The sequence below is a fragment of the Ostrinia nubilalis genome, chromosome 21, assembly GCF_963855985.1.
Source record: "Ostrinia nubilalis chromosome 21, ilOstNubi1.1, whole genome shotgun sequence".
NCBI lineage: Eukaryota > Metazoa > Arthropoda > Insecta > Lepidoptera > Crambidae > Ostrinia > Ostrinia nubilalis.
This window is the reverse complement of record NC_087108.1, coordinates 10,111,035-10,135,713: the sequence shown is the minus strand read 5'-3', so window position 1 is coordinate 10,135,713 and position 24,679 is coordinate 10,111,035. Positions and strand designations below refer to the sequence as shown.

Here is a 24,679-nt window from a genome sequence, read left to right as displayed (position 1 = left end):
TTTAACATACCTAGACCGAAAGATAAATGATGAAACGTCTCCGACGCGTTAGATAAGAAAAAACTGATTGATCAATTTTATAATACTTGCAGTTTGATTTTTTTTTTGAGTTTTTTGTGCTGCATCTTCACAGCACCTTGATTGTCCCGAAGTACTTAGTGGTAGGGCTAAAGTAATAATGGGACGTGTAAAAGCCTATTTGCAGAAAATATTTTTTTTATGAATTGGTACTTTAATTATGTATTACTAAAATTCAAAGACATAAATAATAAATTAAATTCAAAGACATAAATAAATAAAATGTATTCAAAACTATCATTTAATCTATGCGTTCAGGAACTTCATGTCTTTTTGTATCAACCCTACGATGTTGTGTGTTAATACATACATACATGCTACACTTCCGTTGTTTGTTCGCTCGTCTGTTATGCGTTGCTTATGCAACTCTTATGTAACGATAAAACGATTTATGTTTATTGCTTTCTTCAAAAAACCTGCCACTGTAACCGGTAAACCATTTGCTGTTGTAATAAAACTGATCAATGAGAAGAACATTGAATTAAAATTATTATCACTTCTTTAATGCTTGTCGTCTGACTGTCATGTTTATTGATGAGTAGTTTTTTTTTAGGTTTCAACTGCGTGGTTTTAAGAGAACTTTTATTTCGTTACAAAGAAACTTTCGCCCGTATTCACAAACATTATTATGAGGTCTCACAGTGCGCGTGGACGCACAGGGTGACCCACGAACTAATCACAAAGCTGTATTCAACGCTGTGCAAGCATCGTTTGTGAATACGGGCGTTTATTTCATAAGAAAGCTAAATATCACTTTTTACAAGAACTGTCATTCGAACTTATCCCACTACTGCCACTCCTGTATAGCCAGGATCTACAGCTTGACCTCCATTGAAACCCAACCAGTGAGGGTTGAGTAGACCCAGGGATATCAACTGTCTTGGAACCCGCGCCATATTTAATCAGAATAATATAGGAGGAGTTCGAAATACTATAGACTTGTAACATTGATTACTTTTCCATTTTAGATTCTTAACAGAATTTATTTTTGTTTCAGGTAAGGAGATGTATTAAACGACCTACCGCGATGTCACCTATTACAGTGATGACATTCCCTAGCAATTGAAATGCTGTTGAGTAAGTATTAACCTAGTAGAGTCATTAATATAGTAAAAAAATGTTTTTCTTTTTTTGTTTTTCTTGGTCACTATTTCGTGTTGAGTTAAACGATGCATGTTCTAACCTTTATCCTTGCCCTACGTGCGATTAACACGTTGAGTGCGAAACCAGGTCTATAGACCTTGTGTACGTCTCGCTTACCGTGCGGCTAAGAAAATTATAGTCTTCCTTGTCGTGCGAAAGGCATAACTTCAATTGGGTCCGGTGTAGGAAAGTGATGAATATATATCTATGATGTATTCTTAAAATAGAATCCAATGATGTACCTACCTTAATACCAGGTTTTTAGACCTGGTACCGCACGGAAGTAATAAAATGTCTTCACAATGCGAAACCAGGTCGAAGCACCTTGTACCCTGCGCACCTGGTACCGCACCCCACGCTAGCTTCGTGCAGCCAGTGTTGCCTCGCATTCGTAAGAAACGCACATGTCGACATGGCGTCAAGAGAAACAAACAAAATCAAAACTGCAAATTGATTATAATTTAATTTGCTACACGATTTATTGCTAACTAGCTGACCCGGCGAACTTTGTTCCGCCTTAATGGCAATAAATAAGCAGATTTTTTTTATTTCGAACGGGATAAAAAGTATCCTATGTCCTTCTCCTGGCTCTAAACTTCCTCCCTGACAATTTTCAGCTAAATCGGTTCAGCCGTTCTTGAGTTATAATAAGTGGTGTAACTAACACGACTTTCTTTTATACAGGGTGTTAGGTAAATGGGTATATGAGCCGACACTAGCCCATGTTAACATGGTTATATAAATGGTATGGTGAAGTCAGAAAATTGATATCTTCATTTTAATTATTTTATTTTTCATACAAATCGGATTTTATAAAAAATATTTTGTATGAAAATTAAAAAAAATAAAATGATGATATCAAATTTCTGACTTCACCACACTATTTATATGCCCATGTTAACATGGGCTAGTGTCGGCTCATATACCCATTTACCTAACACCCTGTATATATAGATTTAAATAATGTTTTTCGTGACAAACATTTGAAGTTGTAACTAAATGTTATTAAATAATATGTTTTCTTTAAATATAGCTTATTTAGGTATTTATGCACGTATGCCTTATTTGTAAAATATTTAGACTAAATTATTGAAACATCTTTGTTTGTTGCTTTTTTAAATTTATTTTAAAACTTAATTTAAACTATCGATATTTGTATTTCACATCCCTAAAATACCTACCAGACTTCCCTACTTCAGTGCGGCACAGGGTGCATAAGCCTTGTATTTTGAATATAGCTATAATTTTTATACTAAACAAGTTATTCACGAACGCCTTCAGGTGTATGTCAATAAATGCATTATTATTAATATTCAAAGAAAAAAAACACAATAATATCTATTAACATGAAGCCAAAAATAAAATTAATATATCTTAAATATTACAAGGTCTTTAAGCCTTGTGCCGCCACAATGTAAGTTTTAATACCAGGTTTACTGACCTTGTACCGAAGGAATGGAAAGTATTAGAAAGTTACTGCCGCAGCAAAGGTGTTAAGTAAGAACCCTTACAGATAGTATTGTTTTAACTTTTTTATCTACTCAAAAATTGTGCAATGAACTATCGAATATTTTTTTGTACATAAAAAGTTTTAATACCTTTGATGTCATAACCCTTCTATTGTTATGTCGACAGCAAAAAAATAAGTAAACATAATGGATATACATAAACATATCACATATCCCTGATTGTTGTTAATTGCCCAACAAACACAATATTTGCGCAACATTCACGGAAAACAAAACGTCTGAGAAATATAATGCTTTCATAATGCCGGGATCATATTACAGCGGGACGTCGGGTTTGTCGATATCGATATATCGATAGATATATAAAAACAGATTGTTACTAAAAATAAACAATGTGTGCACTTACAAGCTTAATAGCCAATGTTTGATTCTCTGTAATACAAATACAAAAGCTTTAATCGATCCCGAAGTCTCCCGTCAAATCTTGACTCTGGATTCGTTTATAGAATCATAGTCCAGTAGAATTAGCTTTTAAATCGGAAATAATTCCTACAAAAGATTTTATTGCTTTAATGGCTTCATTGGTTGCCCATTAAGACTCTCCTAAGTTTTCGACTTCGACGGAGTTGTGCTTAAGTGGTGGGGGCCCCCGAAAGGGGCGCTTTTTCGGTTTTCCAGTTATACCGCGTAAAGGACTTACCCTATCGAAAAGTGGTCTTCCTGATGGTTGAAGGGCATTTAATTCTGCATTAAATAAGACCAAATTCATATGTTTTGAACAAACCGTTCTCGTGCAAATGTTCGGCAAAGTAGAAAATATGTGTATAATTAATGACCCTCTCCACGTCCAATGGCTCGTTACCCGCAGGCTTCCAAGTCTTGAAAAGGAGCGCCTCAACCAGTGTAACCCTATCAAGGCATACGAGCTGGATTCGCCGATCCTTGTTCGTCTCAGCCGTTCCTTAACTGCGGTTGCTGCACCTCTTCCTGGCACTCACCTGAACGACTCTGTGTTACCTACTGTGGCTGCCCCTCTTCCTTGTATACTCCTGCACGACTACGTTGCCTAGCCGTATGCCTGGTCTAAGGTTTGACGCCAAAAATCAACAACAACAAGTTCATATTAAAACGCTGAAGAGTTTTTTGATTGTTTGTTTGACCGCGCTAATCTCAAGAATTACTAGTTTGATTGAAATAATAATTTTTGTGTTGAATAGCTCATAAATTGAGGAAGGCTATAGGATATATACAATCACTCTACGACTAATAGAGCCGAAGCAGTAAAGAAAAATGTTGCAAGCACGGAAAATAGTATTTAAACTATTTTCACGCGTGCGAAGTTGATTTTGTGGCGTCGAACCTTGGACCAGGCATACGGCTAGGCAACGTAGTCGTGCAGGAGGCTGCAAGGAAGAGGGACAGCCACAGTAGGTAACACAGGGTCGTTCAGGAGAGTGCAAGGAAGAGGTGCACCAACCGCAGTTAAGGAACGGCTGGGACGCACAAGGATAGGCGCATCAAGCTCGTAAGCCTTGATAGGGTTACACTGGTTGAGGTGGCCCTTTTCAAGACTTGGAAGCCTGTGGGTAACAAGCCATTGGACGTAGAGAGGGTCATTAATTATATACGTATATTTTCTACTTTTCCGAACTTTAGCGCGGGAACGGTTTATCCAAAACATTTGAATTTGGTCTTATTCAATGCAGGATTAAGTGCCCTTCAACCGTCATGAAGACCACTTTTCGATAGGGTAAGTCCTTTACGCGGTATAACCGGAAAACCGAAAAAACGCCCCTTTCGGGGGCCCCCACCACTTAAGCACAACTCCGTCGAAGTCGAAAACTTAGGAGAGTCTTAATGGGCAACCAATGAAGCCATTAAAGCAAAAAAATCTTTTGTAGGAATTATTTCCGATTTAATCAATTTTTGTGTTTAATTCTACTGGCCTATCAAAGAAAGACACAGTTCAAATGACAAAGGTTCAATTTGGAATAAAAAGTGGATAGATAAATTATAACCTACTTTAAAATGAAGCTCAATAATTTCACGCAATCCAGTGATATAGAATCAAAATCTTGCTCTACCTATTTGGAACATTTCTAATGAATTACCCAAATTCATCCATTTTGTTTCACCGACTATAGTTACAAGAATGATTTCTACCTTGTCATTTATCGATACAACTAACTATCCCGTTTTATCGACATCTTTACATCATTGCTCATTCGCTATCGGCTTCTAACTAAAACTGTTCATGTTTTTCATCCACGAACAAGGCACGCGGAATGTAAATAGTGTCTTATACTAAAGAACTTGTGGAATGAGGAGTGGAGAGAATGTACCCGTGCGCATTAGTTTTTTAGATGGAAATACTAGGTAATGACTTTACAAAACGTACTAATAATTTAGTAGTAATTTTGATGAATAAGTTTAAATGATAGCGATGTGAATACCACAGACAGTAAAAGTAAAACCGGTTTTAAAAAATAATACCTAAACGTCGTTGTGGGTGGTTTCGTAGACGGACACTCTATCTATATCGATAAAGGACAATGACCAAAAATGTATGGAGTGTGGTCCAAATGTCCACCACTAACGAGACCTATGTAGTAACATAGTTTACTAAATACTGATTCATTATAATCAAACCGCAATCAAAAATATGCTGTCAGTAAAAAGTTATGACTGAATGAAAAGTCTGTTTTTTACCTTTTCATCCGAAAAATGTTCTTGATATCATTATATCCATTGCACATTTTGGACTAATCTACGCATGTTATGTCATGTCGCATGTGGCGCGGGGTTATAGATGAATTTTATTAAATATTATACTAACTGTGCCTACGACTTTGTACGCGTGAAAATTGTTTGAATAATATTTCCCATTTTTACAACATTTGTCTTTACTGCTCCTCCCCAATTGGTTGTAGGGTGATGTTATTTATCCTAAAACCATCCTTGATAAATGGGCTATCCATAACATATAGAATTTTTCAAATCGGACCAGTAGTTCCTGAGATTAGCGCGTAAACTACAACATTTTTTAAACAGTCATAACTTTTTACTGACAGCTTATTTTTTTTTCGTCCCATACTGAAAGTTAATCTCTATTTAAAGGACTATAAGCCAATATAGGTCTCTCTGGTGGTGGACATTTGGACCACTTTTGGTCATTGTCCTTTTGAAATCACTTACATTTTTTAGGATATTGACCGCGACTCGTGTTAAAAATGTACGACTTTGAATAATTGTCTTAGTATTTTTTCATACACTTAAGTATTCCCCTCTATTAATTATTTAACTGTACATTATTTATTTATACTTTTGCACATAAAACTGTACAGTGGCGGACTTCTTCTCAGCCAGTCAACCACAGGTCTAGTAGAGAGACTAAGGCGGTGCAATAAATATGACGGTTTAGTTATAAATAATATACTTACATAGGATTAGATTAAATAAATAACATAAGAATACATATTAATATAATAGACATACACATAGATACATAAACGTAATAATAATATTGGCGTACACACAACACATATCAGAGATAAAAAAAAAGGTTTATTCCTTAAAATAATTGCGCAGAGCCTTTTTAAATGTAAATTTGGAGGTTATTTTCGTTATCATTACTATCTACATAACACACTATTCATTCACGAGTTGATGTTGAAACGTTGTCACGTCACGCGATGGCCACATCGGAAATGTCATTGATTATTACATTTAATTTCAATTATGACCACGATGTGAGAGGTGTAGGGTTAATATTACATTAAAATTAATGTCAAATTTTGACATAATGACCAATAATCGCAGATCGTAAAATTACCCATAAATTGTTATGAGAAGTCACGAATATAATCAGATGTGCGCATTATGGTTTAATAAATAATTATATGTAATGTTATGCAAATGTAAACATTTTAGCCTTACGTATTTTATCTCTATAAATGATGCTCCTTTGTTTTTCTCATAACGTAACTCGTAGTAATTTTTATTGTCAAATTTTGACTTGAAATACGAGTACCTACTCGTGTGTTAAAAAAGTTGGAAAACTCCCACGATTACGAAATAGCCTTTTTTCTCGATTATTATCAATCATCACTCCCTAATCGTCGTGCGCGATTATTCGATTGTGTCTTCGATTATCATCACGTTTTGTTGTTGTGATTAAACTTGATACCATGATTACCGAACTTCAGAATCTGTGAGATTAGGCAAGTTGACAGACGCACGTTTTTTTTTAACCTACGGTTTTTATTGAACCAGAACCGTCCAATTTTTTTTTTTACTTTACGGACGTAAAGTAAACTTATTAATGTTTTTTTTTATCGAAGTAAATGCATCTAAAATCATGCAGCCTATTTCCCGCGCAATGTGTCTGTCAGTGTCAAAAAAAGAAAATCTTTTTTTGTGCTGTGTGCCAGTGTGTGCCTAATTTCTTGCTTGCATCTTTCAATATTTTCATATCTACTTACTTAGTACTTATGTATATGTTTTGTAAAGTGAAATTTGATAACAATCATATTACAAAAGTCTTTCCGTTCGGCCGCTTCAAAAAATTTGGTCACCCATCAATTTTCTTCAGTCTCAGCGTTGCTTAACAAACTCTTACACCAAATTCCGTTTCTGCGAGGGAATCTACTTTCGTTTCTGCCACGCTATCCCGTTCTTCCTATTTAAGCAATGCAGTTCGTGAGGCATGCAACTGCTATGGACAAACAGGGTTGCCAGTAAAATATTTAGCATATTCGGCTAGCAAAATACGGTTTTGTTTCAGACCGAATCAGTCCAGGGATTGATTCGTAGCAGGGCTAACATTTTCTGCTCGGATTAGGTGGTGGTAGGGTTTTTCAATGTTAGCCTGGCTACTATCGTCTTACATAAATCTGTCGCCATAAGAACAGAATTCACAGCATGGTTATGTTTCGGCAGTTGGAGACAAAGCAAAATAGCCAGTTTCTCTGAGGTGGAATTCCGGATGACCGGATCGGATGGGATCACCCATTTTCTGTCTGGTCATCACTTTCCATCAGGAGAGACGCAGGCCAAGAGCATCCCGTTCTGGTAAAAAAAAACACATTCTTAAACACAAATGTTATTGATGTTTGATTGAAACTAGTATCACTTAAACATCTTCATTGTACAGCCCTAAACACAGTTGTTCAGCGCATATACAATTAACTGGCTAATCACTATGAATTACTCGAACAAGTGATTCGCTTTCCGTGCTGCCACTAACGTAAAGTAAATCATCAGAACTACTAACCGATTGGTCTACTTCTACAAGTGTTATTTAAAAGATGGGTAATCACACAGAATGGTGATTTAATTACCTGTTATACTGTGTTATTCATTAAACCACTTTTACTTTTACAAAAGCAACATTAAGACCATGTAAGTGCTGATTTGCAAGAAAAGTCGGTCGTGAAATAAGATTCCTGAAGCCATGGGTGTGATTGAGTCATATGAGATTCCTAATGTTGTGATCTCATTAGTACGAACTGAAGATCTCTACAATCCCAAGCTTTTAAAGAAATGTAGAGTACCTATAGTTCGTTCGTTTCAACCGAAAGTCGTCCACTGCTAGACAAAGGCCTCCCCCAAGGATTTCCACAAAGACCGGTCCTGCGCCGCTCGCATCCAGGCACCTCCCGCGACTTTCACCAGATCGTCGGTCCACCTAGTGGGAGGTCTGCCCACGCGCCGGTACCTATAGTGACAAGACGAAAATAATGCGATAGCTTCTAAATCTTTCGCGTCTCTACAATTTAACGCTTGTGAACGTCCTAAACGTTAGCTAAAATAACAATACAATAAAAAGCAACTCTCAATGGAAAGTCGGTTTTTGTTCAAAATAAAAGCGGTTCACACACTTGCCGGTCTTTTCGCAATTAGATAATATATTTCAAACGGTCTGTCTCACACTTTCTTTGAATTAATTGTGAATTAGTCAAGTAAAAACTACTCATTGTTATTTTTCATTTGCTTCTTAATATAAAAAAGCATTTCAATCTTGATAATGAATTGAAATTAGTGAGTAAAACTTGTTTCTCTACAGTCATCAGATAAGATTTTACCGACTTTTGACTCTACTCGTATCATTTATAGAAACAAACATTACTTGGACCTGTACTTATGAGCTTTTCAAAATAAAATCAGTAATAAGTAATACAAGGTTACGAGTAGGTATCGAAAGGTCACTGACTGACTCACTCATCACAAAATTTCAGAAACTACAAGCTAGGAGTCTCAAATTTTGCCTTTTAGAACGTAGGTGCTTACTAAGACGGGATTTTGCAAAATTCAACCCCCAAGGGAGAAAAAGGGGGTCCACGCGTACGAAGTCGATAATATTAGGACAATGTAAATTATATGCTAACCATAATATTCAGCCATTTTATCTTTAAGTATAACATTACAGAATCCTACAGAATACCAGCATCATGTTCTGAATGAAACATGATACACGCAGAGTAGGAGCCATTTTGGTTCAATAAATTATATATTATTTAAATAAATAAATATTTTTTTCCATATAATACCACACAGATACTTACACACAGAAGTTTTACGTCTTCTAAAATACTTTTTTTGAGATAGACTCTATATTGGTTCCTCAAGGATAAGTACTATGCTCATAATTTCTGCGGTTGAAAGCAATATTTTCTTTTATAAATTACGGAAATAAAATGGGTCATATTATTTAAAGTTATCGAGGTAAATGCAGCCATGCAGGCACGTGAGCTAAATAAAACAGAATTGCATATTGTCACCACAGTCCTTGAGGCGAGCTTAGTTATTATAAGTTACTGACATAAAATAAAAAGGAAAAGAATTGTCAGTAAGAGTTAGCATATTTTATATCAATAGACATTAAAAATTAGAAATTGATTTATTGTAGAATTTGTACATTTATAGATATTTTGTTGACCTAAAGTTTCGTTACTCAAGTTCCTTTAATAATCTATAACTGAGTGACACTCTCGTAAAAATTCATGCTCTACAATTTAATGGATGACACGACTGTTACATTGAAACTAATTGTGTTTGTCTTTTTTAAAATTAGACTGAATTAAAATTGATCAAAAATTGAATCTTAGACTATGAAATCTGCAAAAGGTGATCAATCAGAAATACCATGTCCAATTTGCTAGGTTCCAACTAGAGTGATTTCCAGCTTGCAACCTTTTTCAAAAAAAGAGATTATTTAAGGCTGAGTTACACCATCTTACTTTAACTTTGACAAACGTCAAAAATCTGTCAAACTCCAAACAAAAAGCACCGGTTATTGTTATTCTTACGGTTAAAATAAGGTGGTGCTACTCAGACTTGCGGCTACAGTACTTGCTATGGGTAAATTGTAGACCTTCTCTACCTGTCCCCACTGTGCGATTATGACTGACGACTGACCCACCACAATGGTGCATGAATCACTCTGTTTACGGCTAACAGCGTCGGATGCACCATTGTTCGCGGCTTACAACCTCCGGCTTGAGTAGAATCGATTTGGAATCGATTGTCAACTCATCGGTTTTGGGTCAGCTTTAGGATGTCGTTCTTTATAATCAGGTCACATTTATCGAGACGGTCAGGCCGTTGATAAAGGTATGGATCGTTCGTTCGTTCGTTTCATCCAAATGACGTCCACTGCTGGACAAAGGCCTCCCCCAAGGTTTTCCATAATGAGCGGTCCTGCGCTGCCCGCATCCAGGCTCTTCCCGCGACCTTTACCAGATCGTCGGTCCACCTAGTAGGAGGACTGCCCACGCTAGTTATGGAAAGTTATGGATACCTAACTCTTTCTAATTTGGGATGTATTAGGGCTGTAGAAAATGTCAAAGGATATTTTAAAATCAGTTAAAGGACGTAAAGCTGTTTCTCGATGGTTTAGAGCGTTTGGTTTCCTTTAGTCTGCAATCTGCATCCTCATTTAGTATTTAGTCAATCATTTAAATTGGATATATCCACAGATTCCCTTGAAAGCCCGAACTCCTTTCTTCTTTCCAAACCATGAGTTTTTTTTTTCAATTACCTAGGCTTTTATTAAGCTTTTACACGACGGGTCCCAGTTTCGATTGATTAGAATAATCGTGTCTTAATTATCTTAGATATCTTTTGTAATACTGATGATTTTTAACAGACTTCAACAAATGGAGGAGGTTCTCAATACGGTTGGTTTTTTTTGTAGAGTGCATTCAATTCGTTTAATACCTTCTTGATATTGGTGTTTGCTCTATAGGAAATTCCTTCACCAGTACACGACGACAGACTACAATAAATTCGATTTTTCCTTTTACAAAACTCGTGTGTTTTGCCAATAATGTGCTTTTAACCCTGAAGTGTCACGCGCGCGGCCGTAAAGTCTACGTGCGATGCAATGCAACGGAGTGTACGTGAGACCCCGACCTACAAGGGTTAAATTTTGAGTCTGTAATAAAAAAATAGATTCAAACTAGAGCCTAATATTGGTTGAATTGAAACATTAAAGGATAGTGGATGAGTTGAAATATTGAAAATTCTTGAATTCTTGAGCACATTACTTATGTAAGTAATTTAACAGAAGGACAATGAAGTTGGCTGAGTTCATTCCATCTCTTCTTCACAGCACTAGCTGATAATTTGTTGTCCTGGAGTAATGGTAGAGCAAACTCTATTTGGGACGTGTTGAAATGTCAAAAACACCTACAAAGTTATAAAGACTTTTTTCATTTATTTGATCTTTCTTCTAGGAGTTTTATTTCTGCCAATGTAAAGTACCTACCTATTAGAATAAAACGCTCATGGTGTGTTTTAGTTCTATTGTTTTTTCGGGGATTTCATCGAGTATAACGATACCTTATTGTTATTCTGTGCCTGCAGTCTCGTTTGACACTGCGCTTTTCTAACTCTGTAATATCAAGGAGAAATTGTATTCCAGCAGAGACACATTAACAGTCATTTTTTACGAAGGGCAACTTATACATACCTAGTAGGTGATACCTACATACAGACGTAGGCACATCAAACAAAACACAAGCACCTTATTATGCAGTCGTAAGGTGGGAGTTTCAACACAAATGTGTAGCCTAATGTAGTTCAACTGTACTCCCTGATTCCAAAGCAATCAGCGCCCAATCAAGAAGCATCATCGACATCGGTGTCACAAGTATGGCGTCTCTATTAGCGACATCGAAAGTGAATGCGGCAAAAAGCTTCGATAGCTTTCGATTTCGCTGTTATTGTACTCGGATCGAGTAGCGAGAAGCGTGATGTGTTTTTCTTATTGTTGTCGTGAATAAACGTTTTTGTATTTTTTCATTTATTCTCATAGGACCACAAACAGATTCACAATCAGAATTTATATAAAGAAGATAGTATAAGTATTGTATTGTCTCGAAATTAATATCTTTCTCCCTACGAATTGCCCTACTGCTAATGAAGGAATGCGGTTTATGTCAATAAGTAGTGAGTTGAGGATAGACATAATAATATTATTTATTCTGTGTAGTAGGCAATTTAAAAAAAATCATTTTTAATGTCCTAAGGGCTTGTTCCCACTGAGATATCCCGTTTTTTGCAGGAACAGTTTTTTGAGGGTTCCGTTTAGTCGAACGATTTCAAAAACAGTGCAAGAGATCTCGGGTTTGAAATTATAAGTCCTAAGAAAATTTTGTCATAATAATTATAACCAAATGTCAAATTAATGTTGGTCTCAATGCGCTGCCGCGCTGGTAGGGTAAAACGATTATGAGACATGTATGTATTAGCAATTACTAGGTGGACCGACGATCTGGTAAAGGTCGCGGGAAGAGCCTGGATGCGGGCAGCGCAGGACCGTTCATTGTGGAAATACTTGGGGGAGGCCTTTGTCCAGCAGTGGACGTCATTTGGCTGAAAAGAAGAAGATGTAGTAGCAAATTGTTTGACGATTTGTAAGTACTATTTAAATAGTCTATAGATACAAATAAAGAAACTTTGACTTTGACTTTGAACCTTGAACCTGTGTTTTTCACAATTAAAGTTAAAAGGTCATTTAGTATTTTTACGATGGACCCTTAAAATAATAACCTGATAATATATTTCTTAACAATCATATCAATCATCTGCAAATAAGAAATAATCAATCGTTACCAGAAAGATTTATTTTATTTTATTGTAACTTTAAGATTTGTAGACCAAAAATACATATCTTACTTAATTTTATTTCTATTGTAATAATTAATAGGTATTGATTCGAGAACTCTCAGTTTGAACCATTTCTTCTAATTGCCTCAGTAAAATTGTAAGTTAATTTCTCCAGTTAGTTAACACTTCAAACTTAACACGCTCTTTGATTACAGTTTACTTTTTTATCTTAGTTAATTATTGAAAAGTGACGACATTGTTATAAATATCGCTTTCTAAAGACAAATAAACAAACAAGAATTGTTTTGTTGATAATAAATGATCCATGATAGAAAAAGAACTCGTAGATCAATTCATAAAGAAATTAAGCTCTTTAATTTATTTGTAATTTGGTAACCAATTTGGAACTTGGTTGCTACGCCAGAGGTTGAAGGTTCAATCAATGTATGATAAGTACATACAAATCGACGGTGAAGTGACAATACCTCCTAACTGCATTTATCTTTTTGGTTTTCAGGAGATATAAAAAATTACGTAAATATTAAGTAGGTACTTGCACATATAGCAGCTATTTCCACAAAGGTTTATTGCTATCTAAAAGAAATATGAGTTAGGAGAAAAATTTCGAATGGAAAAAGTCGACGTGGAATTAAATTTTAAGCCTATCGTATTAAGAAAATCGATTTCTTGAGAAATGTTAGTTAGAAGGTATTGTCACTTCGCCGTCGAAATATGCAGCCCGTTATCTTTATATTCGGCCATAGATTACCGGTGTTAAAACTTAGAGCCTTTCCACAAAAAAACAGTTTTATTATTATCCTTCTTGTAGGTAAAAATGTTATTAAGTGTAGGTACGTAGCTGCTCTTTCGCATCATCCGATAACAAACCAATAAGTTAAGTGTTCCCTTGACCAACAATAAGGTATTTGTCATGTTAATCTGCCTTCCCATACAGACAATGTGGCGTTTTTGTGCCATTGTGGCCGATCACTCGTGCACGCACATTTATGCGCAGTCACTGACCGGTAAGTGATAAATGATGATTCGATGGAAATTGATAGAAGATAGCAAATCTATAGGTAAGGCTACGTTTCCACCAGAGATGTGTTTCTAAGGGCCGGTTTCCACCAACCACCACCGGAGCGGAACAGAACGGAGAAATGTTTTGAATAAACAATCAGATTTCATTCTATCAATTTCATATTTTCAGCTAGGGACTGGAATTCACTGCCTGCTGCTCTTTCCCGAACACTATAATCCGGGCCTTTTCAAGGCAGATACATGTACCATCCTAGACTGCATCTCACTTTTTAACAACATGTGCGACTGCGGTCAAAAACCTGCCTTGCAAAAAAAATACCTCGCCTCTTCAGCACAGCTCTAGTGGAATCGGATGATGAAGGATGTGTGCTAGGAATGTTAGTAAGAGATGTGGGCGAAGGATGTATGCTATGGGATGGAGGCGAACGAGAAACTGCTAGCAGTCCGTTTAGTAGTGACTGCGCACTGTTTCACAGCTTCTTCAGCTCTACCTACACATCCTCGCTCCACTCACCTTCTTGGCTTGACCTTCACTGGTTGGGTTTTTATTAGCGGTCAAGCTGTAGATCCTGGCTACACAGGAGTTGCAGCGGTGGGAATAGTCCCGTTACCTTTCTAGCACATCTCTGGTGGTAATACCCACACTGTTTCACGGCTTTTCTACACTTCCTTGCTCTATTCATCTTCCTAGCACAACTCTGATTGAAATACAGCCTAAAGGTACTTTTTTAGGTAACTCATTATATGCCGATGTCTTCCCCGAACATTGTATCTCGGATCTCTTACAATAAAATTGAAGAAAGTTGTAATTTTTCCTAATTAACTTTTTATAATGTTTTGCTTCCTCATAAATGGAACATGAGTATAATAATTTTTATGTGAACAAAACTAATAACTATTAGTTTTTTATTCATGGTATCGTCTTGTTATTATCTTATCATTCTACATTAAGCACTACAAAATGAAGTAAGTAGGCTCCATTCACAGAAGACGACGTCAAGCTTAGATTAGGTACCATTTTCTAGAAATGTGACTGAAAATATGATAGAGGTCAAATTCGGTAATACAAAGGTACCACCAACTTCTTTAAAACACTTCATTCTTGCCATGAATATGAATATCCCAGAGTCCCCGGAACTTCGTTGGTTTATTGATATCAATCAATATTGATTGAACTGTAGATCATCACCATCATTTCAGCCACAGGACGTCCATTCCTGAACAGGCTGAAGATCCTGTCTATAAAAGTCGCAATGAATGGTGGGAACTAAACCTGGTTTGTCCCGCTAAAACTTAGGCCCAGAACAGACGGTGAAACGCAACTGCAACGAAACTGCAACTTTCTGATGATTCTGATGAATGAAACTGAAACTGAAAGTTTCAAACTGGTCGCGTCGTGTCTCTCAACGGACGCTATGGCAGAAACTTAGATGCAACTCAAAAGTAACTAGCAGTTGCAGTTTCGTTGCAGTTGCGTTTCACCGTCTGTTCTGGGCCTAACTGTCAGTCTTCCACGGAAGCAAACCCCATAAGCGCATGCGTGAAAGCGAAAAATGCCAAAATGGCGCATTACGTAACATCAGCATCCCGCATGACGTATGAGGACGTCATCATCGCATTAGCCTGGGAAGACCACACGCGCGCCCTCTCACGGACATTTGCGTAACTTCGTTTCCTGTTTGGGTCGTGGTTGGAACATTCCAGCAGTCACTTTTGCATAAAACAACTTAATATTGCACTGAAACACTTGGTATTCCTGATTCATATCATAAACTAAATTAGGCATTACTTTTTATTGTATTTTATTTATTAGGAAAACATACAGCTTATAATATAAAACAGCAATACGATGCTCTTTAACTACGCATTAAAAACTATTAAAAAATCCATAAATGAACCTGAATTAGATTCAAAGTTAATTAACTTTGAATTTAACAAGAGTGTCGTTTTTGTAAGTTATTCATGTAAACGCTACAATGTAACCTTGTTGGTGATCAATTAAATAAATAAATAAAGCTTGCGATGTGCTATTCTGAAGAGTAAATATCGCAGAAAAATGATAAATAGGTACTACCTAAAGGTAACATGACGTCACAAAGTTCAAACTCTAACAATGACTCTGAAAGATACTGAAAATTAGATCTTACAGCAAATTGTAAAGTTTTCAGGGCTAGAATAAAAAAATATCCACATTGAATTCCTAACAGTTAGCGGTTTTAGCTTTCTGTATGGCATGAACTTTACCACAGGATATAAGACTTAAAAGCTTATTACTAAAACTTGCTTTACTCGGAAATAGCTTTCCACGAACCTTATTTGGGTGCTACAAGCTTTAGCTTTTCAATAAAAGCTTTTAAAATTGCTACAAGTATTTTCCTGCCATAATATTACAGAACTTTCACAAATTCAATAGGGGAGAGTTCGGTATATTGTACCGCCGGGTAAATTGTACCACCCTCATATTTCGTAAAGTATTTATTAAATGTCTGTAATTGCAACACTCAGCGATACACAACTAAAATCAATTAATATCGGCCATGTGGTTTTTGCCGTGACAACAAACACGTGTGTTTTATTTTGAAAAGTATTTTTTCATTGTTTTCAAGTAACTTTTGACAATACATATTTAGATTGTAATTTTGTTAAATTTAATCACAGGGTGTTTCTAATATATTATTTAGAAGCGTAAATTAGTGTGGATTACAATTATTTGAAACATTTTTCGGTATTTTTAAGCTGTATTTTTTACCGATTTTTTAAAAGCACTATCACCTAGTCGGCTAAATTGTACCACATCAAGTTGTATGGAACTTTACCAAAGGATTTTGACATTTTTTTTAGTAAATCATATTTTGAAGTTATAATAGCGTAGTTATGTTTGACTAACAATAAATGAAAGCAAAAGACTGGCAAAGTAGATTAGGTACAAGTGTGCGTTACGATAATTGGAATTACAAAACTTGTACTCAAAAAAATCGTGATAACGTGTAAAACAATATCGATTGTCTATGTTATTAACTACTGTTCCTCTTCGTTTCCTAATTTGTTAAGAATGTATCGTATAATATTTTGCCATAGTTTTTTTAAAGGCTTGAAATTTATTGAAATCCAATTTAGTAACCCTGTGGTACAAATTATCGAACCGGTTGGCTAAATTGGACCGAAGCTCTGAACTCGTACTTTGTTGATTTGTGCTAAATATACAACAATCATGTTAATTAATACGTATGAAATAGTAAGTTGAATAATGTATCTATTATTATATACCATGGACATTAGCAAAAACAAAAGAAAACTATGTGTAAAATGGGATTGAAAAAAACTGGTCCAAATTAGCGGACTCTCCCTTATAACATGCAATCGATTTAATCTACATGGTCGATATTAGGTGCTCGATTACGTGTGAAAATATCGAGCGATTGTATTGATTGATTTTATCGGACAGCAATCGGTTCTTCGTAACGAGGTAATTGAATTATTATAAAGAATTAGATTTATTAATATTATATTAAGACAGTTTTATAGGATTAAATTAAATTTGATATATTAACTTGAGTTTTCATGCAGTAAGTAAAGGACGGTATCATACAAATTAATGTAGGCACTTTATGAAAAAAAAATCTTGATATTTTTTTAACCGGACCAGTAATTAATTTATAAAGTTATCAATGTGATCTATTGATAAGGAAGACGATTTGTGTGTCTAACAAAAAAAAAATTGCCTACAATTCAAAACTAATAGCTTTTCTAGATTTCTAGATAGCAAGATAAACATTGAATTGAAATACAAAGCTTATTTAAAGGACAAATACATTACTTTATACACGCATTATTATGTAAACGTTCAAGACCAATTTTATTTTTTCGAACTCCTAAGTTCGAAACTTTAATCACGAAAAACAGTCGTACGTCATTCTGACATTAATAAGGTACTTATTATTTCCAGATCAATTACTTCCACGGCAAAAGGTTCGAAAGTGAGTTTTCGTTGCGCGTCGTTTCGGCGACACGGCGCGCGCGCACTTTATTATCACTCAATTTGAGCGGCGCTGTCACACCGTGACGTAACAGGCAGGCGAATTGTATCAGGTGGATCGGTGCGTTTGATAACAGATAGCATTGTTGAAACAAATAATTTCAAGACACATCATCTTTAAAAAAATGCTTCATTGTAGCCCTGAAAATCTAATTCAATTATCTGTAAAATTCGATTTTAGTAGGTTTGAATTTTTTATGAATGGCATGAATTTTCAGCCTCATGACTTCGTAGTCCCCCAGCTGTGGGAAAGAAGCGCTTTGACAGCTCTAAAAATGTGTCCATTATTGAATACAACATGTAAAAATTGGTATGTAATTTCGCCCTCACTATCAAGTCTTCGGTAGTATAGTGGTCAGTATCCCCGCCTGTCACGCGGGAGACCGGGGTTCGATTCCCCGCCGGAGAGATTTTTTATTTTTTTTATATTATTAAAAGATAATAAAAATTGATAAATAATATAAAATAAAAGCTCAGCAGATTTTTTTATTGATTTATCTTGCCTGATCTTCACTTTCCACCTGGTGAGATACAGGCCAAGAGCTTTATCATTGCGATAAAAAAATAATTCCATAAGGTGTTTTTTACCCAATATGCCCTTTGCTTTTTAGCGAACATTAACACATACTGCAATTTTCAACAAGACATCGGTGTGACGGCAGCCGTCTCCCAACTAGCTCTTCAACTTTTACTTCACATCGAGAAAGCTGTGATAATGGCAAACGTTCTCACACGTCTATCACTCACGCCCCTATTCATATTCACCATAGAGTCCAATTTGGCGCCAGATAATCACTGATAAGTAGAACTTATATGAAATTAGCAATAATGATTGGGTTTTGATATAAAACGATAAACGTTTATGAGAAACAGGTCGTGAATCGTGATAGAGACGGTGATTCATCGTATAGCAGATCAAGCTAAATACAGTGGCATCTATTTCGTTGTAATACAGGCTATTTTACTACGAAAATGTATAGTCTGACGAGCTGTCGACTGTACATTAGGAAACACCTCGTGGTTTGAGATTCGATTCCTAGATGCACCAAAAATAATGAAAAACTAAGAGTGAATCGTAGATTTATTAAGACATAAAATATCAGTCAAGAAAAAAAAAAGTGACTTATTCTTTTTGCTTGAGTCACTATGTGGGACTCAAACCCACTGCCTTTTGCTTGCGGTCTTACTGTTCTTTCCACCAAGCCAAAGAGACTGGATCTCCTGTCAAATCTCTGGTAAATATTTTTTTTACACATTTAACGCCATTATGGGTGGGCCCCAAACAATAAATCTAGAAGATTTCTAGCATTTTGAAAACTTAGATAGATGGATTGCATCATCTTATTTTAACTTTAACAAACGTCAAGTCTGTCACACACACTCTCCATACAAAAACACCGGTTATCGTTTAGTTACCGTCAAAGTTAGGTGGTACATCTCAGCCCAAATTTTCTAACGTGTCTAGCATTTTAAAGATTTAAGAGCAAGTTCGTCTTGAAATATCAAAGAGTTCATCTAAATGCAAAAATATTTAATCGAGATGTGTTGAAATAATTAGACACATTATAGAGAGCAATCTGGATAAATATATCTTGGAAACTAAAACTATTACATTAAAACATACGGAAGAATGCTTGCATACAATTTCACTTTTAATAGATTCATCTTCATTAAGATTTACAATAGAGGTATACTCAGAACTCTCACTTGTCTCCTTAAATCTACACAAATAATAAAGAGGAAATATTTGATTAGTTGTACTAAAAGACTCCGAAATTACGGGACCGATTTGGAAAATTCTTTTGCCATTAGAATCCTTCATTGATCAACATAGGCGGTACAGAGTTCGCCGAGTCAGCTAGTATTTAATAGAGTGACTAACGCCCGTATTCACAAACGATGCTTGCTGAAGTGAAGCAGCAAATCGAACGCACAGCGTTGAATAGAGCTCTGTGATTGGTTCGTGTGTCACCCTGTGCGTGCACGCGCTCTGTGAGATCTCATAGTAATGTTTGTGAATACGGGCGTCTAAGCCTCGTAAAGTTAATATTTTTATCTATATCTATATATATAAAATCTATATACGAGTATATAAAAATGAAACCCGTTTCGCGTTGTCACGGCATCACGTGTGAACGGCTGAACCGATTTCGATAATTCTTTTTTTTTAATGTTTGTGGAAGTCCAAGGATGGTTCTTACGGAAAAAAATATAAAGAAAATCTCTACGCTAAGGCGGTACGAAGTTCGCCGGGTCAGCTAGTGACAGATAATTTTAATAAAAATTCCCTAAATTAGATGTCGTATTTACGCAATAAGAAGTGGGTCTACTGTCACAAGTTCTATAGCTCTTCTTATTATTGCACTCTGATTTACTTACCTCGTTGTAAAAGAGTGAATACATTTTATTGTTTCTATGGGAAAACTGTATCTTTAAGAAAAATCTAGAGTTCAAGGAAGCTAAGTTAAATTGAAGTTGTTTGTCGTAAAAGTCTAATTACTGGTTATTAGTATAAGTTATTATGTTAAAAATATATTTCTTTAGAACTCTCTCATTGGTAGGCACAACTTCTTTATTATTTACATTGAAATGTATTACTAAAAACCATCACAGAAATTATTTAATCGTACATTTTCCTTTATTATAGTTTTTCCGATCGAATATTTTTACTAATAAAAAACGTAATGTTTTTCGCTTCATATAAGAGTTTTTTTAGATCTTACAAGATCGTATGAGAATTAACAAAAATGTAGGTAAACAAATTAAGACTACTTTAGAGACTTTTTAAAACACTTTTAATTAATGGACTTACATAAAATATTTCGTTGATGTATAATGACCCCAATAAAGTATGGTGTATTGTGATAATGTTAAGTTCACTGGTTACCCTAAGACACAACAACTTACAAAGAAACAAAAAACACACAAAAAAAATATTTAAAAGATATTATTATATCTATTTGTAGAAAAAAAACATGAATAATTTATGCAAGCAAGCATCTAATTTAACAAACGAAGCTCTACGTCGCTTTCTACCTCCAAACACATGACGCTAAATATCGCCGACATTACGATAATTGTCGGCGACTGTACCGACAACAATCGCGCATTGTGCAGCGTTCCCAGGCTGATATGCACCGAGAAAGCTGCATTTCTCGACACTTGGCAGTTTGAGATGAGTATAATGGTGCACGAGATGGGACGGGAAAAGTATGGTGCTTTTCTATGGAAAAACTGGGTTTGCGAGTCGGACTTACACTAAGGGTTCTGTACCATCGTAGGACACTACTTTTAATTATATTTAGTTATTTATTTTATCATTTCAACACCTAGAGAGTGGCATTTCTCGACACTTTTGGCAGCTTGAGATGAGTAAGTATGCGAAAAATAGTGTTTTGCTGTGGAAAATCTAGGCAAGCGCGTGTCAGATTTCATTTCTAAATTCAAATTCAATTTCTAAATTCAAATTCAAATATTTTATTCAGTACATAGGCCCCTTCCAGGGCACTTATACATGTCCCAAATATACATAGCTTGCCCTACCACCACTTCGGGACAACATAATATGGGAACTTGGACCATGTTGCTTATTTAGGAAACGCCTTTTAACTTTTGATTAGTTTCGCCAGTCCTTTCAGGCTGTCTCTAATTTACCTGAAAATGTTTAATCGTTGAATTTTTTCAGCAGTAACTACCTACCTAATAGAAATACTTACCAACTAACTAATGACGTAAAAGTTAATTGGTTTCTAAATGAACTATTTTTTGTATATTTGGTTAACTTAAATTAATTTAAACCAATTCCACAAACGTTCCAGAACCTGCCATTTAAGATGGATTTGTCATGGCCGTGGAGGGTAATAAGTAATAATAAAGGTAAAAGTAATAATTAATTACCCCCAGTAATTACGATTGACAATTAATTAGTTCCATAGAGCCTCTCCAATGCCACAGCTCAGTTAACCCTTATAGTTTACGTACCTACTTCCGCCCTCGCCAGGGTCACAGTTAAAATAAAACAGTTCAGTTTTAGTTGCATCACATTACTGAAGAGTCGTACCACAGAATAACATAAATAAATAAAAAGAAATATCCTTAGACATTTTACACTGCGACTTTACTTCCAAACTAATCAAAACTTGATGAATGGTCGGACTTTCTGGTGTTGATTGTTTTTTTTTTTACGTTGCCACGCAGTGGACCAACAACGACCGTAAGTAAAGCACCACATGTAACTCTAAAACAAAAGCAAATTTTAGCAAAAACATATAAGAAAAATTCAAACCAAATTATTTAATTACGTACCTATGTCATGTCATATTTTAAACTACATTTTTTAAGTTATCGTTTTCTAGAAAACTAAAAACAAGTAAACTAACTTTTCATACAACGCGATGCATCCCCGAACCTACGTTAAGATTTTTTTTACAACTTCGTAAAAACCCAATTAATTTATTTATATCTTCTGTTAACTTGATATGGCTGTTCTCTTTTGACTATGGCTACGTTTTTAATATCTCGGAAGCATAGACAAGATCACCTTCCACTTTCCACAGATAATCATGACCCAGTAAAGGACGAGCGATGATGAATCATTATGGCCATATTCGTATGGAAACCTCGTATATTTATAGCCTATAATATGCCTTTATTGTCGATGCAATTGAAATTAAACATCTGTCTTCCTACCCGGCTTCTGAAACGAGGGTAAATGGCTCGATGTTGTGCTAATTGAATATTTATGGATCTTTATTGATAAGGTAAATAAATTCACATCATCAACAGCCCTTTACAGTCCACTGCTGGACTATGAGCCTCCTCCACTATAGTGAAGGGTTTTGCCATAATCTCCACGCTTGGCAGGCGGGTTGGAGATCGCAGTTTAAAAGATTGATGTTTTTCAGAGAGCGCTGCTGCCCATTCTCTGTTTGATGTAAATTCACATAAATTAATTTATCTCTAGCGGCCGCCCGCTACTTCGTACGCGTGGATACTAGGGCATGCAAACCGGTTAACCGGATAACCGAAAAAACCGGATAACCGACACAATTTGGAACTCGGTTTTTGTCAGTTATAAATCCGGGTTTTTCGGTTTTTTCGGTTTTTCTTCTACGATTTTAGATAATTTAATAACTCATACAAGAACACGCTTCTTTAGTCATATCAATAAAAACAATTATTGTAATGCAATGTGGAAGCGGTACCAAGGCTCCAAAGTGTTCGCAAGAGACAACTCTATTGGGCAAAGCCAGCTGACGAAGCTAACGACGGCGGACGGTAGTGTAACGTCAACAAAAGCCGAGGTTCTGGGTGAGATCGAGAGGTTTTATGGACAGCTATATACCTCGGTCACCAAACCCGTTGATAGCTCAACTTCAGATCCAAGAGCTAAGCTAACTCGACACTATACCGAAGATATCCCGGACATCAGCCTATACGAGATTAGGATGGCTCTCAAACAGCTAAAGAACAACAAGGCACCGGGTGATGACGGAATAACATCGGAGCTTCTGAATGCGGGTGGAACACCGATACTGAAAGTCCTTCAGAGACTCTTTAACTCCGTCTTACTCCAGGGAACTACGCCAGAGGCATGGAACAGAAGCGTGGTGGTGCTCTTCTTCAAGAAAGGTGATAAGACCTTGCTGAAGAATTACAGACCCATCTCGCTTCTGAGTCATGTCTACAAACTGTTTTCGAGAGTCATCACGAACCGTCTCGCGCGTAGGTTCGATGACTTCCAGCCTCCCGAACAAGCCGGATTCCGAAAAGGTTATAGTACCATAGACCACATCCATACGCTGCGGCAGGTTATACAGAAGACTGAGGAGTATAACTTGCAGTGTTACAATCTCTCCAGCGGTGCCGTATTGACTATCGGTATATCGAGGTGCTGAAGTGCTTGTACAAAAACGCCACCATGTCGGTCCGAGTACAGGAGCAAAGCACGGGGGCGATTCCACTGCAGCGAGGCGTTAGGCAGGGAGATGTTATATCTCCGAAACTGTTCACCGCTGCATTGGAAGACGCTTTCAAACTCCTGGAATGGAAAGGATTCGGCATAAACATTAATGGCGAGTACATCACTCACCTTCGGTTTGCCGACGATATTGTAGTCATGGCAGAATCGTTGGAAGATCTTGGCACAATGCTCGAAGACCTTAATCGAGTTTCCCAACAGGTAGGCCTGAGGATGAACATGGACAAAACGAAGCTTATGTCGAATGTCCATGTTACGCCCTACCCAGTTTCAGTTGGGAGCTCAATTCTCGAGATTGTCGACAAGTATGTCTACCTCGGACAAACGATCCAGCTAGGTAGGTCCAATTTCGAGAAGGAGGTCAATCGTCTAATCCAACTCGGCTGGGCAGCGTTCGGGAAACTACGCAACATCTTTTCGTCCAAAATACCTCAATGCCTGAAGACTAGAGTGTATAACCAATGTGTGTTACCAGTGATAACTTATGGCTCGGAAACGTGGCCTCTCACTATAGGCCTTATACAGAAGCTCAAAGTTGCACAGCGTGCTATGGAGAGGGCTATGCTTGGTGTTTCTTTGCGAGATCGAATCAGAAATGAGGAGATCCGTAAACGAACCAAAGTCGCTGACATAGCCCGACGGATAAGCAAGCTGAAGTGGCAATGGGCAGGGCACATAGTACGCAGAACTGACGGCCGATGGGGCAGAAAGGTTCTGGAATGGAGGCCGCGTACCGGAAAACGCAGCGTGGGACGTCCACCTACAAGGTGGACCGACGACATCGTAAAGGTAGCAGGGAAGCGCTGGACGCAGACCGCTGCC

The 24,679-nt window shown here is 36.5% G+C and overlaps 1 protein-coding gene and 1 non-coding gene across 2 annotated transcripts in view; both read left to right on the top strand.

The window, feature by feature from the left end:
- LOC135082360 (uncharacterized) overlaps positions 1-24,679 on the top strand; it is a 127,594-nt gene that overhangs the window by 70,124 nt on the left and 32,791 nt on the right. The gene's annotated exons all lie outside the window — the stretch shown is intronic.
- On the top strand, positions 18,215-18,286 carry Trnad-guc (transfer RNA aspartic acid (anticodon GUC)). The gene has a single exon. It is a non-coding gene; the product is annotated as a tRNA-Asp (tRNA).